Source organism: Schistocerca gregaria, chromosome 11 (genome assembly GCF_023897955.1).
Source record: "Schistocerca gregaria isolate iqSchGreg1 chromosome 11, iqSchGreg1.2, whole genome shotgun sequence".
NCBI classification, from domain to species: Eukaryota; Metazoa; Arthropoda; class Insecta; order Orthoptera; family Acrididae; genus Schistocerca; species Schistocerca gregaria.
The window spans coordinates 65,667,514-65,681,051 of NC_064930.1; the positions used below are offsets into that span (position 1 = coordinate 65,667,514).

Consider the following 13,538-nt stretch of genomic DNA (forward strand, 5'->3'; position numbering starts at 1 on the left):
GTTTGTGGTGTCCTTGGGGCTTAACGTAACTTTGTGCATTGCTGGAAAGCCCATATTGGTCTCTTCATGTAACCAGGTAGTGTGGTGTTTCTCCCAAAGTCTGATGCCATATCACCAGTCTCATACAGCCAAAACACCAACGTGAATAATCGTTTTCTTGCCACTTCCCCCCAATTGTTTTTAGAAATTCTAATCGAATGTTATCTATCCTTTCTGCATTAATTGATCTTAACGGGGTAGGCCGTCAGGTTCCAGATACACTGATAGCTCCAGTATAGGGTTGTGGCGCGGTGGAAATTCCAAAGTCGTATGATGGGAACTTGACGGTGGGTTTGTAGTGTGATGGAGACTCCAAGAAAGGCTTGTAATGTACTGGGGACTTCAAGGGAGGTTTGTGATGTACTGGGGACTCCAAGGGAGGTTTGTGGTGTCCTTGGGGCTTAACGTAACTTTGTGCATTGCTGGAAAGCCCATATTGGTCTCTTCATGTAACCAGATAGTGTGGTGTTTCTCCCAAAGTCTGATGCCATATCACCAGTCTCATACAGCCAAAACACCAACGTGAATAATCGTTTTCTTGAGACTTCCCCCCAATTGTTTTTAGAAATTCTAATCGAATGTTATCTATCCCTCTGCATTAATTGATCTTAAGGGGGTAGGCCGTCAGGTTCCAGATACACTGATAGCTCCAGTATAGGGTTGTGGTGCGGTGGAAATTCCAAAGTCGTATGATGGGAACTTGACGATGGGTTTGTAGTGTGATGGGGACTCCAAGAAATGCTCGTAATGTACTGGGGACTCCAAGGGAGGTTTGTGATGTACTGGGGACTCCAAGGGAGGTTTGTGGTGTCCTGGGGGCTTAACGTAACTTTGTGCATTGCTGGAAAGCCCATATTGGTCTCTTCATGTAACCAGGTAGTGTGGTGTTTCTCCCAAAGTCTGATGCCATATCACCAGTCTCATACAGCCAAAACACCAACGTGAATAATCGTTTTCTTGCCACTTCCCCCCAATTGTTTTTAGAAATTCTAATCGAATGTTATCTATCCCTTCTGCATTAATTGATCTTAAGGGGGGTAGGCCGTCAGGTTCCAGATACACTGATAGCTCCAGTATAGGGTTGTGGCGCGGTGGAAATTCCAAAGTCGTATGATGGGAACTTGACGGGGGTTTGTAGTGTGATGGAGACTCCAAGAAAGGCTTGTAATGTACTGGGGACTTCAAGGGAGGTTTGTGATGTACTGGGGACTCCAAGGGAGGTTTGTGGTGTCCTGGGGGCTTAACGTAACTTTGTGCATTGCTGGAAAGCCCATATTGGTCTCTTCATGTAACCAGGTAGTGTGGTGTTTCTCCCAAGGTCTGATGCCATATCACCAGTCTCATACAGCCAAAACACCAACGTGAATAATCGTTTTCTTGCCACTTCCCCACAATTGTTTTTAGAAATTCTAATCGAATGTTATCTATCCCTTCTGCATTAATTGATCTTAAGGGGGTAGGCCGTCAGGTTCCAGATACGCTGATAGCTCCAGTATAGGGTTGTGGCGCGGTGGAAATTCCAAAGTCGTATGATGGGAACTTGACGGTGGGTTTGTAGTGTGATGGAGACTCCAAGAAAGGCTTGTAATGTACTGGGGACTTCAAGGGAGGTTTGTGATGTACTGGGGACTCCAAGGGAGGTTTGTGGTGTCCTGGGGGCTTAACGTAACTTTGTGCATTGCTGGAAAGCCCATATTGGTCTCCTCATGTAACCAGGTAGTGTGGTGTTTCTCCCAAAGTCTGATGCCATATCACCAGTCTCATACAGCCAAAACACCAACGTGAATAATCGTTTTCTTGCCACTTCCCCCCAATTGTTTTTAGAAATTCTAATCGAATGTTATCTATCCCTTCTGCATTAATTGATCTTAAGGGGGTAGGCCGTCAGGTTCCAGATACGCTGATAGCTCCAGTATAGGGTTGTGGCGCGGTGGAAATTCCAAAGTCGTATGATGGGAACTTGACGGTGGGTTTGTAGTGTGATGGAGACTCCAAGAAAGGCTTGTAATGTACTGGGGACTTCAAGGGAGGTTTGTGATGTACTGGGGACTCCAAGGGAGGTTTGTGGTGTCCTGGGGGCTGAACGTAACTTTGTGCATTGCTGGAAAGCCCATATTGGTCTCTTCATGTAACCAGGTAGTGTAGTGTTTCTCCCAAAGTCTGATGCCATATCACCAGTCTCATACAGCCAAAACACCAACGTGAATAATCGTTTTCTTGCCACTTCCCCACAATTGTTTTTAGAAATTCTAATCGAATGTTATCTATCCCTTCTGCATTAATTGATCTTAAGGGGGTAGGCCGTCAGGTTCCAGATACGCTGATAGCTCCAGTATAGGGTTGTGGCGCGGTGGAAATTCCAAAGTCGTATGATGGGAACATGACGGTGGGTTTGTAGTGTGATGGAGACTCCAAGAAAGGCTTGTAATGTACTGGGGACTTCAAGGGAGGTTTGTGATGTACTGGGGACTCCAAGGGAGGTTTGTGGTGTCCTGGGGGCTTAACGTAACTTTGTGCATTGCTGGAAAGCCCATATTGGTCTCTTCATGTAACCAGGTAGTGTGGTGTTTCTCCCAAAGTCTGATGCCATATCACCAGTCTCATACAGCCAAAACACCAACGTGAATAATCGTTTTCTTGCCACTTCCCCCCAATATTTTTTAGAAATTCTAATCGAATGTTATCTATCCCTTCTGCATTAATTGATCTTAAGGGGGTAGGCCGTCAGGTTCCAGATACGCTGATAGCTCCAGTATAGGGTTGTGACGCGGTGGAAATTCCAAAGTCGTATGATGGGAACTTGACGGTGGGTTTGTAGTGTGATGGAGACTCCAAGAAAGGCTTGTAATGTACTGGGGACTTCAAGGGAGGTTTGTGATGTACTGGGGACTCCAAGGGAGGTTTGTGGTGTCCTGGGGGCTTAACGTAACTTTGTGCATTGCTGGAAAGCCCATATTGGTCTCTTCATGTAACCAGGTAGTGTGGTGTTTCTCCCAAAGTCTGATGCCATATCACCAGTCTCATACAGCCAAAACACCAACGTGAATAATCGTTTTCTTGCCACTTCCCCCCAATTGTTTTTAGAAATTCTAATCGAATGTTATCTATCCCTTCTGCATTAATTGATCTTAAGGGGGTAGGCCGTCAGGTTCCAGATACCTGATAGCTCCAGTATAGGGTTGTGGCGCGGTGGAAATTCCAAAGTCGTAAGATGGGAACTTGACGGTGGGTTTGTAGTGTGATGGAGACTCCAAGAAAGGCTTGTAATGTACTGGGGACTTCAAGGGAGGTTTGTGATGTACTGGGGACTCCAAGGGAGGTTTGTGGTGTCCTGGGGGCTTAACGTAACTGTGCATTGCTGGAAAGCCCATATTGGTCTCTTCATGTTACCAGGTAGTGTGGTGTTTCTCCCAAAGTCTGATGCCATATCACCAGTCTCATACAGCCAAAACACCAACGTGAATAATCGTTTTCTTGCCACTTCCCCACAATTGTTTTTAGAAATTCTAATCGAATGTTATCTATCCCTTCTGCATTAATTGATCTTAAGGGGGTAGGCCGTCAGGTTCCAGATACGCTGATAGCTCCAGTATAGGGTTGTGGCGCGGTGGAAATTCCAAAGTCGTATGATGGGAACTTGACGGTGGGTTTGTAGTGTGATGGAGACTCCAAGAAAGGCTTGTAATGTACTGGGGACTTCAAGGGAGGTTTGTGATGTACTGGGGACTCCAAGGGAGGTTTGTGGTGTCCTGGGGGCTTAACGTAACTGTGCATTGCTGGAAAGCCCATATTGGTCTCTTCATGTTACCAGGTAGTGTGGTGTTTCTCCCAAAGTCTGATGCCATATCACCAGTCTCATACAGCCAAAACACCAACGTGAATAATCGTTTTCTTGCCACTTCCCCCCAATTGTTTTTAGAAATTCTAATCGAATGTTATCTATCCCTTCTGCATTAATTGATCTTAAGGGGGTAGGCCGTCAGGTTCCAGATACGCTGATAGCTCCAGTATAGGGTTGTGGCGCGGTGGAAATTCCAAAGTCGTATGATGGGAACTTGACGGTGGGTTTGTAGTGTGATGGAGACTCCAAGAAAGGCTTGTAATTTACTGGGGACTTCAAGGGAGGTTTGTGATGTACTGGGGACTCCAAGGGAGGTTTGTGGTGTCCTGGGGGCTTAACGTAACTTTGTGCATTGCTGGAAAGCCCATATTGGTCTCTTCATGTAACCAGGTAGTGTGGTGTTTCTCCCAAAGTCTGATGCCATATCACCAGTCTCATACAGCCAAAACACCAACGTGAGTAATCGTTTTCTTGCCACTTCCCCCCAATTGTTTTTAGAAATTCTAATCGAATGTTATCTATCCCTTCTGCATTAATTGATCTTAAGGGGGTAGGCCGTCAGGTTCCAGATACGCTGATAGCTCCAGTATAGGGTTGTGGCGCGGTGGAAATTCCAAAGTCGTATGATGGGAACTTGACGGTGCGTTTGTAGTGTGATGGAGACTCCAAGAAAGGCTTGTAATGTACTGGGGACTTCAAGGGAGGTTTGTGATGTACTGGGGACTCCAAGGGAGGTTTGTGGTGTCCTGGGGGCTTAACGTAACTTTGTGCATTGCTGGAAAGCCCATATTGGTCTCTTCATGTAACCAGGTAGTGTGGTGTTTCTCCCAAAGTCTGAAGCCATATCACCAGTCTCATACAGCCAAAACACCAACGTGAATAATCGTTTTCTTGCCACTTCCCCACAATTGTTTTTAGAAATTCTAATCGAATGTTATCTATCCCTTCTGCATTAATTGATCTTAAGGGGGTAGGCCGTCAGGTTCCAGATACGCTGATAGCTCCAGTATAGGGTTGTGGCGCGGTGGAAATTCCAAAGTCGTATGATGGGAACTTGACGGTGGGTTTGTAGTGTGATGGAGACTCCAAGAAAGGCTTGTAATGTACTAGGGACTTCAAGGGAGGTTTGTGATGTACTGGGGACTCCAAGGGAGGTTTGTGGTGTCCTGGGGGATTAACGTAACTGTGCATTGCTGGAAAGCCCATATTGGTCTCTTCATGTTACCAGGTAGTGTGGTGTTTCTCCCAAAGTCTGATGCCATATCACCAGTCTCATACAGCCGAAACACCAACGTGAATAATCGTTTTCTTGCCACTTCCCCCCAATTGTTTTTAGAAATTCTAATCGAATGTTATCTATCCCTTCTGCATTAATTGATCTTAAGGGGGTAGGCCGTCAGGTTCCAGATACGCTGATAGCTCCAGTATAGGGTTGTGGCGCAGTGGAAATTCCAAAGTCGTATGATGGGAACTTGACGGTGGGTTTGTAGTGTGATGGAGACTCCAAGAAAGGCTTGTAATGTACTGGGGACTTCAAGGGAGGTTTTTGATGTACTGGGGACTCCAAGGGAGGTTTGTGGTGTCCTGGGGGCTTAACGTAACTTTGTGCATTGCTGGAAAGCCCATATTGGTCTCTTCATGTAACCAGGTAGTGTGGTGTTTCTCCCAAAGTCTGATGCCATATCACCAGTCTCATACAGCCAAAACACCAACGTGAATAATCGTTTTCTTGCCACTTCCCCCCAATTGTTTTTAGAAATTCTAATCGAATGTTATCTATCCCTTCTGCATTAATTGATCTTAAGGGGGTAGGCCGTCAGGTTCCAGATACGCTGATAGCTCCAGTATAGGGTTGTGGCGCGGTGGAAATTCCAAAGTCGTATGATGGGAACTTGACGGTGGGTTTGTAGTGTGATGGAGACTCCAAGAAAGGCTTGTAATGTACTGGGGACTCCAAGGGAGGTTTGTGATGTACTGGGGACTCCAAGGGAGGTTTGTGGTGTCCTGGGGGCTTAACGTAACTTTGTGCATTGCTGGAAAGCCCATATTGGTCTCTTCATGTAACCAGGTAGTGTGGTGTTTCTCCCAAAGTCTGATGCCATATCACCAGTCTCATACAGCCAAAACACCAACGTGAATAATCGTTTTCTTGCCACTTCCCCACAATTGTTTTTAGAAATTCTAATCGAATGTTAGCTATCCCTTCTGCATTAATTGATCTTAAGGGGGTAGGCCGTCAGGTTCCAGATACGCTGATAGCTCCAGTATAGGGTTGTGGCGCGGTGGAAATTCCAAAGTCGTATGATGGGAACTTGACGGTGGGTTTGTAGTGTGATGGAGACTCCAAGAAAGGCTTGTAATGTACTAGGGACTTCAAGGGAGGTTTGTGATGTACTGGGGACTCCAAGGGAGGTTTGTGGTGTCCTGGGGGATTAACGTAACTTTGTGCATTGCTGGAAAGCCCATATTGGTCTCTTCATGTAACCAGGTAGTGTGGTGTTTCTCCCAAAGTCTGATGCCATATCACCAGTCTCATACAGCCAAAACACCAACGTGAATAATCGTTTTCTTGCCACTTCCCCACAATTGTTTTTAGAAATTCTAATCGAATGTTATCTATCCCTTCTGCATTAATTGATCTTAAGGGGGTAGGCCGTCAGGTTCCAGATACGCTGATAGCTCCAGTATAGGGTTGTGGCGCGGTGGAAATTCCAAAGTCGTATGATGGGAACTTGACGGTGGGTTTGTAGTGTGATGGAGACTCCAAGAAAGGCTTGTAATGTACTAGGGACTTCAAGGGAGGTTTGTGATGTACTGGGGACTCCAAGGGAGGTTTGTGGTGTCCTGGGGGATTAACGTAACTGTGCATTGCTGGAAAGCCCATATTGGTCTCTTCATGTTACCAGGTAGTGTGGTGTTTCTCCCAAAGTCTGATGCCATATCACCAGTCTCATACAGCCGAAACACCAACGTGAATAATCGTTTTCTTGCCACTTCCCCACAATTGTTTTTAGAAATTCTAATCGAATGTTATCTATCCCTTCTGCATTAATTGATCTTAAGGGGGTAGGCCGTCAGGTTCCAGATACGCTGATAGCTCCAGTATAGGGTTGTGGCGCAGTGGAAATTCCAAAGTCGTATGATGGGAACTTGACGGTGGGTTTGTAGTGTGATGGAGACTCCAAGAAAGGCTTGTAATGTACTGGGGACTTCAAGGGAGGTTTTTGATGTACTGGGGACTCCAAGGGAGGTTTGTGGTGTCCTGGGGGCTTAACGTAACTTTGTGCATTGCTGGAAAGCCCATATTGGTCTCTTCATGTAACCAGGTAGTGTGGTGTTTCTCCCAAAGTCTGATGCCATATCACCAGTCTCATACAGCCAAAACACCAACGTGAATAATCGTTTTCTTGCCACTTCCCCCCAATTGTTTTTAGAAATTCTAATCGAATGTTATCTATCCCTTCTGCATTAATTGATCTTAAGGGGGTAGGCCGTCAGGTTCCAGATACGCTGATAGCTCCAGTATAGGGTTGTGACGCGGTGGAAATTCCAAAGTCGTATGATGGGAACTTGACGGTGGGTTTGTAGTGTGATGGAGACTCCAAGAAAGGCTTGTAATGTACTGGGGACTTCAAGGGAGGTTTGTGATGTACTGGGGACTCCAAGGGAGGTTTGTGGTGTCCTGGGGGCTTAACGTAACTTTGTGCATTGCTGGAAAGCCCATATTGGTCTCTTCATGTAACCAGGTAGTGTGGTGTTTCTCCCAAAGTCTGATGCCATATCACCAGTCTCATACAGCCAAAACACCAACGTGAATAATCGTTTTCTTGCCACTTCCCCACAATTGTTTTTAGAAATTCTAATCGAATGTTAGCTATCCCTTCTGCATTAATTGATCTTAAGGGGGTAGGCCGTCAGGTTCCAGATACGCTGATAGCTCCAGTATAGGGTTGTGGCGCGGTGGAAATTCCAAAGTCGTATGATGGGAACTTGACGGTGGGTTTGTAGTGTGATGGAGACTCCAAGAAAGGCTTGTAATGTACTGGGGACTTCAAGGGAGGTTTGTGATGTACTGGGGACTCCAAGGGAGGTTTGTGGTGTCCTGGGGGCTTAACGTAACTTTGTGCATTGCTGGAAAGCCCATATTGGTCTCTTCATGTAACCAGGTAGTGTGGTGTTTCTCCCAAAGTCTGATGCCATATCACCAGTCTCATACAGCCAAAACACCAACGTGAATAATCGTTTTCTTGCCACTTCCCCCCAATTGTTTTTAGAAATTCTAATCGAATGTTATCTATCCCTTCTGCATTAATTGATCTTAAGGGGGTAGGCCGTCAGGTTCCAGATACGCTGATAGCTCCAGTATAGGGTTGTGGCGCGGTGGAAATTCCAAAGTCGTATGATGGGAACTTGACGGTGGGTTTGTAGTGTGATGGAGACTCCAAGAAAGGCTTGTAATGTACTGGGGACTTCAAGGGAGGTTTGTGATGTACTGGGGACTCCAAGGGAGGTTTGTGGTGTCCTGGGGGCTTAACGTAACTTTGTGCATTGCTGGAAAGCCCATATTGGTCTCTTCATGTAACCAGGTAGTGTGGTGTTTCTCCCAAAGTCTGATGCCATATCACCAGTCTCATACAGCCAAAACACCAACGTGAATAATCGTTTTCTTGCCACTTCCCCCCAATTGTTTTTAGAAATTCTAATCGAATGTTATCTATCCCTTCTGCATTAATTGATCTTAAGGGGGTAGGCCGTCAGGTTCCAGATATGCTGATAGCTCCAGTATAGGGTTGTGGCGCAGTGGAAATTCCAAAGTCGTATGATGGGAAGTTGACGGTGGGTTTGTAGTGTGATGGAGACTTTAAGAAAGGCTTGTAATGTACTGGGGACTTCAAGGGAGGTTTGTGATGTACTGGGGACTCCAAGGGAGGTTTGTGGTGTCCTGGGGGCTTAACGTAACTTTGTGCATTGCTGGAAAGCCCATATTGGTCTCTTCATGTAACCAGGTAGTGTGGTGTTTCTCCCAAAGTCTGATGCCATATCACCAGTCTCATACAGCCAAAACACCAACGTGAATAATCGTTTTCTTGCCACTTCCCCCCAATTGTTTTTAGAAATTCTAATCGAATGTTATCTATCCCTTCTGCATTAATTGATCTTAAGGGGTAAACTGTCAGGTTCCAGGTTGTGGTGCGGTGGAAATTCCAAAGTCGTATGATGGGAACTCGACAGTGGGTTTGTAGAGTGCTGGGGACTCCAACAAAGGCTTGTAGGGTACTGGTGACTCCAAGGGAGGTTTTTGGTGTCCTGGGGACTCGAAAGTCCGTACTGGTCTCTTCATATGCTGGGGACTCTAAGATATGTTGGTGTTTCTCCAAAAGTCTGATGCCATATCGCCAGTCACAAACATCCTACACACCAACGTGGATAGTCGTTTTCTTGCCACTTCCCTTGCGCATTATTTGATCTTAAGGGGACAGGCTGTCAAATAAGCCAACTAGGAGCAGGAGAGGCACCACAGCACATTTTAATTTCCACTGACTGTACTTTTGCAAATAAATTCATAAGACCTTGTCGGCAATGACCAGGAAGGATTCAGGACTCACACTCATAGCAGTGGAAATTCAAAAACATTACAAGAAATTTCCTCATTTTTTTTACTTGCTATGTATTGGCTGCATTTGTTGCTATAGGTACACTTTTCCTCATAAACTCCATCCAAACAGGCCTTGGAAGGCCCAGAGTTACCGACCGACCGCCGTGTCATCCTCAGTCCACAGGCGTCATTGGAAGCAGATGTGGAGGGGCATGTGGTCAGCACACCACTCTACCAGCCATGTGTCAGTTCACGAGACCGGAGCCACTACTTCTCAGTCAAGTAGCTCTTCAGTTTGCATCACAAGGGCTGAGTGCACCCCACTTGCCAACAGCGCTCGGCAGACCAGATGGTCACCCATCCAACTGCTAGCCCAGCCCAATAGAGCTTAACTTAGGTGATCTGATGGGAACACATGTTACCACTCTGGCCAGCCAATTGGCACATTTCTTCATAATCGAGCGAGTTTCTTTGATGAATTATGCACAGCATACATAACATACTTACAGGTGTATGAAACTCTAGAATTTATTTAATTTATGAACAAATAAATGAGCTCTTACGTTTTAGACTTAATGTTTGGAAAAAAAGTCAAATTTTATAGTTAATTATCTCAATTCTTACCAGTTTTTAATGCGTTTCGAAAATTCTAGAGTTTCATGTATGTTGTGCAAAATTCAGCGAAGAATCTCTCTCACTGATGAAGAGGGCTGTGCGGTTCTAGGCGCTTCAGTCTGGAACCGCGTGACCGCTACGGTCGCAGGTTCGAATCCTGCCTCGGACATGGATGTGTGTGATGTCCTTAGGTTACTTGGGTTTAAGTAGTTCTCAGTTCTAGGGGACTGGTGACCACGGATGTTAAGTCCCATAGTGCTCAGAGCCATTTGAACCATTTTTTTCACTTATGAAGAAAATTGTACTTATAGGAACAAATGCAGCCAATAGTAAATGAAAATTGATGAAATTTCTCATGTAAAAAAATTATTTTGTTATGTTTTGCAACTTCCACCGCTATGACTGTGAATCTTGAATCCTTCTTGGTCATACTTACAAAATTTTATGAATTTATTTGTGAAAGTATAAACAGTGGAAATTAAAATGTCCTGTGGTGCCTCTCCTGCTCCAACTTGGCCCGTTTGACGTCCTACCTCCCCCCCCCCCCCCCCCTTAAGTCGCCCACTGCTCTTTTAAATTCCGCTGTATTACTGCCTGGTGATTCCTATTTCTTATTCTCCCACGTCATTAGACAACTCCTCCTCGTAGAGACCTTCATTGTACTTTACCATCTATCGACTCTGTTCTATGTGTTTAGCAGAGGAATTCCCATTGCACCCTTATTGTTTCCACGCTTGCCTTTAATTTCACCGACGGTTGTTTTGACTTTGCTACAGTGTCCTTTTGACGTTCTTTTCTGTTTGGATTTCTTCACGTCTTTTATGCAGCCATTTTGCCACGGCTGCTCTGTATTTTCTAAAACATTTGTTTTTTTTCCTACCATTTCCCGGAACGTTTTTATACTGCCTTCATTCGTTGATGAATGGATGTTTTTCCTTTGTCGCCCAAGATTTCTTGGCAGTCACCTTTCTAATGCCTATGTTTATCTTTCCAACACCTGCGATTGCTCTCCTCAGAGAAGTACAATCCTCTTCAGCTGAAATTCCAACTGTGACATACCTTATCACAGTATCCCCATCTTCAGCGAACTTCGAAGACCTAACCGAGCGAGGGGGCGCGATGGTTAGCACATTGGACTCGCATTCGGGAGGACATCGGTTCAAACACCCGTCCCGCCACCCTGATTTAGGCTTTGTGATTTCCCAAAATCGCTTCAAGCAAATGCCGGGATGACTACTTTGAAGTGGCATAGCCGATTTCCTTCCCCATCCTTCTTCCCTCATCCGATGGGACTGATGACCTCGCTGTTTAGTCGCGTCCCCCAAACCAGAATGTCAGTACCCCACTTCCTTCTAGACTGGTAAGATTCTCTTAAACTTCAGTCTGCTTTTCATCAGTACAAAGTTGAGGTCTGCTCCTGTGTGAGCCTTAAAATTAACACCTGATTTCGAAATCTCTGTTTGACCATGATTTAATCCAGCTGACCATCTTTACTTGTGATTCTGGACCAGAGCGACACGAAATCAACCTTTTCCGCAATTGGTAAACGGTCCATAGCAAATACCGTCCGCACTGGCGGAATGTTTCGTGATACCACGTACTTATACGTTTGTGACTATTACATCGCCATCTTTCACAAAGCGAGAAAAGTGGTCCAACTAAAACATTCATATTTCTTTACGTACTACACGAATATGTAATATGAATGTGGGTTCCTATTTTAAAAAACGCAGTTGATATCCGTTTGACCTATGGCAGCGCCATCTAGCGGGCCAACCATAGCGCCATCTGGTTTCCCCCTTCAAGCTAGACGAGTTTCGTTCTTTGTGCTTTTTTCTTTTGATGCTTATTTAGTGAGATATTTGGCCCGGTCACGATCAATGGACCACCGTGTGTACTTTGTGTCTTCAGCTTCTGCTTGCGACATCGGCAAGTATACCTGTTGCCGAAGTTGGTTTGCTGTCAGTTCTGATTAGGAAAACCCTGTCACTGAACTGTTCAGAGTAATTCAGGGTCTCCTCTACCTTCCTACTCATAACGAACGATACTACCGTTATACCATTTTCTTCTGCTATTGATATTACCCTACACTCATTTGATCAGAAATCCTTATTGTCTCAACAATATCTATCCCTCCTATCCCTATCCCTATCCTATATCCCTCCGCCACACACCGTCAGGTGGCTTGCGGAGTATGGATGTAGATGTAGATGTAGATCTAGATTGAGTCTTCGCAGTTCCCTTTTCAAATTTTTTAGCTTCCCTACCATATTCAGACTTCTGACATTCTACCACCGGCTCGTTATTCCATCTTTTTCTCGTGATCACCTTCTCCTTGGCAGCCCTACCCCACAGATCTGAATGAGGGATTAATCCAGAATATTTTGCCAACGGTGAGATCATCATGACACTTCACAATTACAGATCGCATATGATGCGTCTTTAATGTAGTGGTTTGCATTACCTCCTGCATCCTCATACCTTTTATCATTACCAATTCTTCCGCCTTTAAGGGTCAGATTCCCACCCCAAGCACAAGAGAGTGCCCTGGACTGCTCTTTGGCCCCCTCTGACTCGGCCGTTGGCAGAATGAGCGTGATTTCTTATGTCATAAGTTTCGTCCGCCAATGCTGATGGTCTGTATTTACAACTGAAGCCTTGGCTAGTTTCGAACACAGGACCCAGGACACTTTGATTACTAGTCAACGACACTACTCCCAGAACGTGTCCAGGCATGCATGAAATTATAAAGGTAATTTACAGGGTTTTAGCAAGATCTTAATTAATTACAAGATCACTTCATTTTCAGTCATTGGTGACATTTCAAGATTTACTGAAAAAATAATCAGATATAAATGGAAAAAAGTTAGGTAACATGTTTGTATTATAGTGTTACAACCTATGTCAAAATCAGGAATGTATTGCCATTTTCCTATAAAAATGAACAGGTCTGTACCCAGATATGAGATCCTATGTAGAACTTTACCTGAGGAGCCACCTCTACAACTGATAGAGATGTCTGATACGGACCTTCGGACACCGGCCAGCCTGGATGTGGTTTTTAGGTGGTTTTCCACATCCCTTAGGTGAATACTGGGCTGGTCCCCGCATCCTGCCTCGGTTACATGCCTCGCAGACATCTGAATATGTTCGCACTATTCCATGGATTACACTAGATGCAGTCAGCGGGGGTACACTAATTTCATCCCATGGGGGGGGGGGGGGGGGATGAAAGGAAGGGCACCCAGCCACCCCTTAACATTAACCTTGCAGACCCAGCGAAGCTGCGGGATAAAGGCACAACCAAAAGAAGAAGAAAATTATATTATTTCTATGGATTCATTGCACAAGAGTAATTTTGACAGATTTTTTTTTTCGTACACATTGTGTCAAAAGTGCGTTTTCTTGTACCATGAGTAGCTTTGCCTCAGATGAGGTAAGTGAAAA

At 45.1% G+C, this 13,538-nt stretch overlaps 1 protein-coding gene across 1 annotated transcript in view; it reads left to right on the forward strand.

The window, feature by feature from the left end:
• The window catches only part of LOC126295469 (pleckstrin homology domain-containing family G member 5), a 1,663,439-nt gene that overhangs the window by 1,484,094 nt on the left and 165,807 nt on the right, over positions 1-13,538 (forward strand). The gene's annotated exons all lie outside the window — the stretch shown is intronic.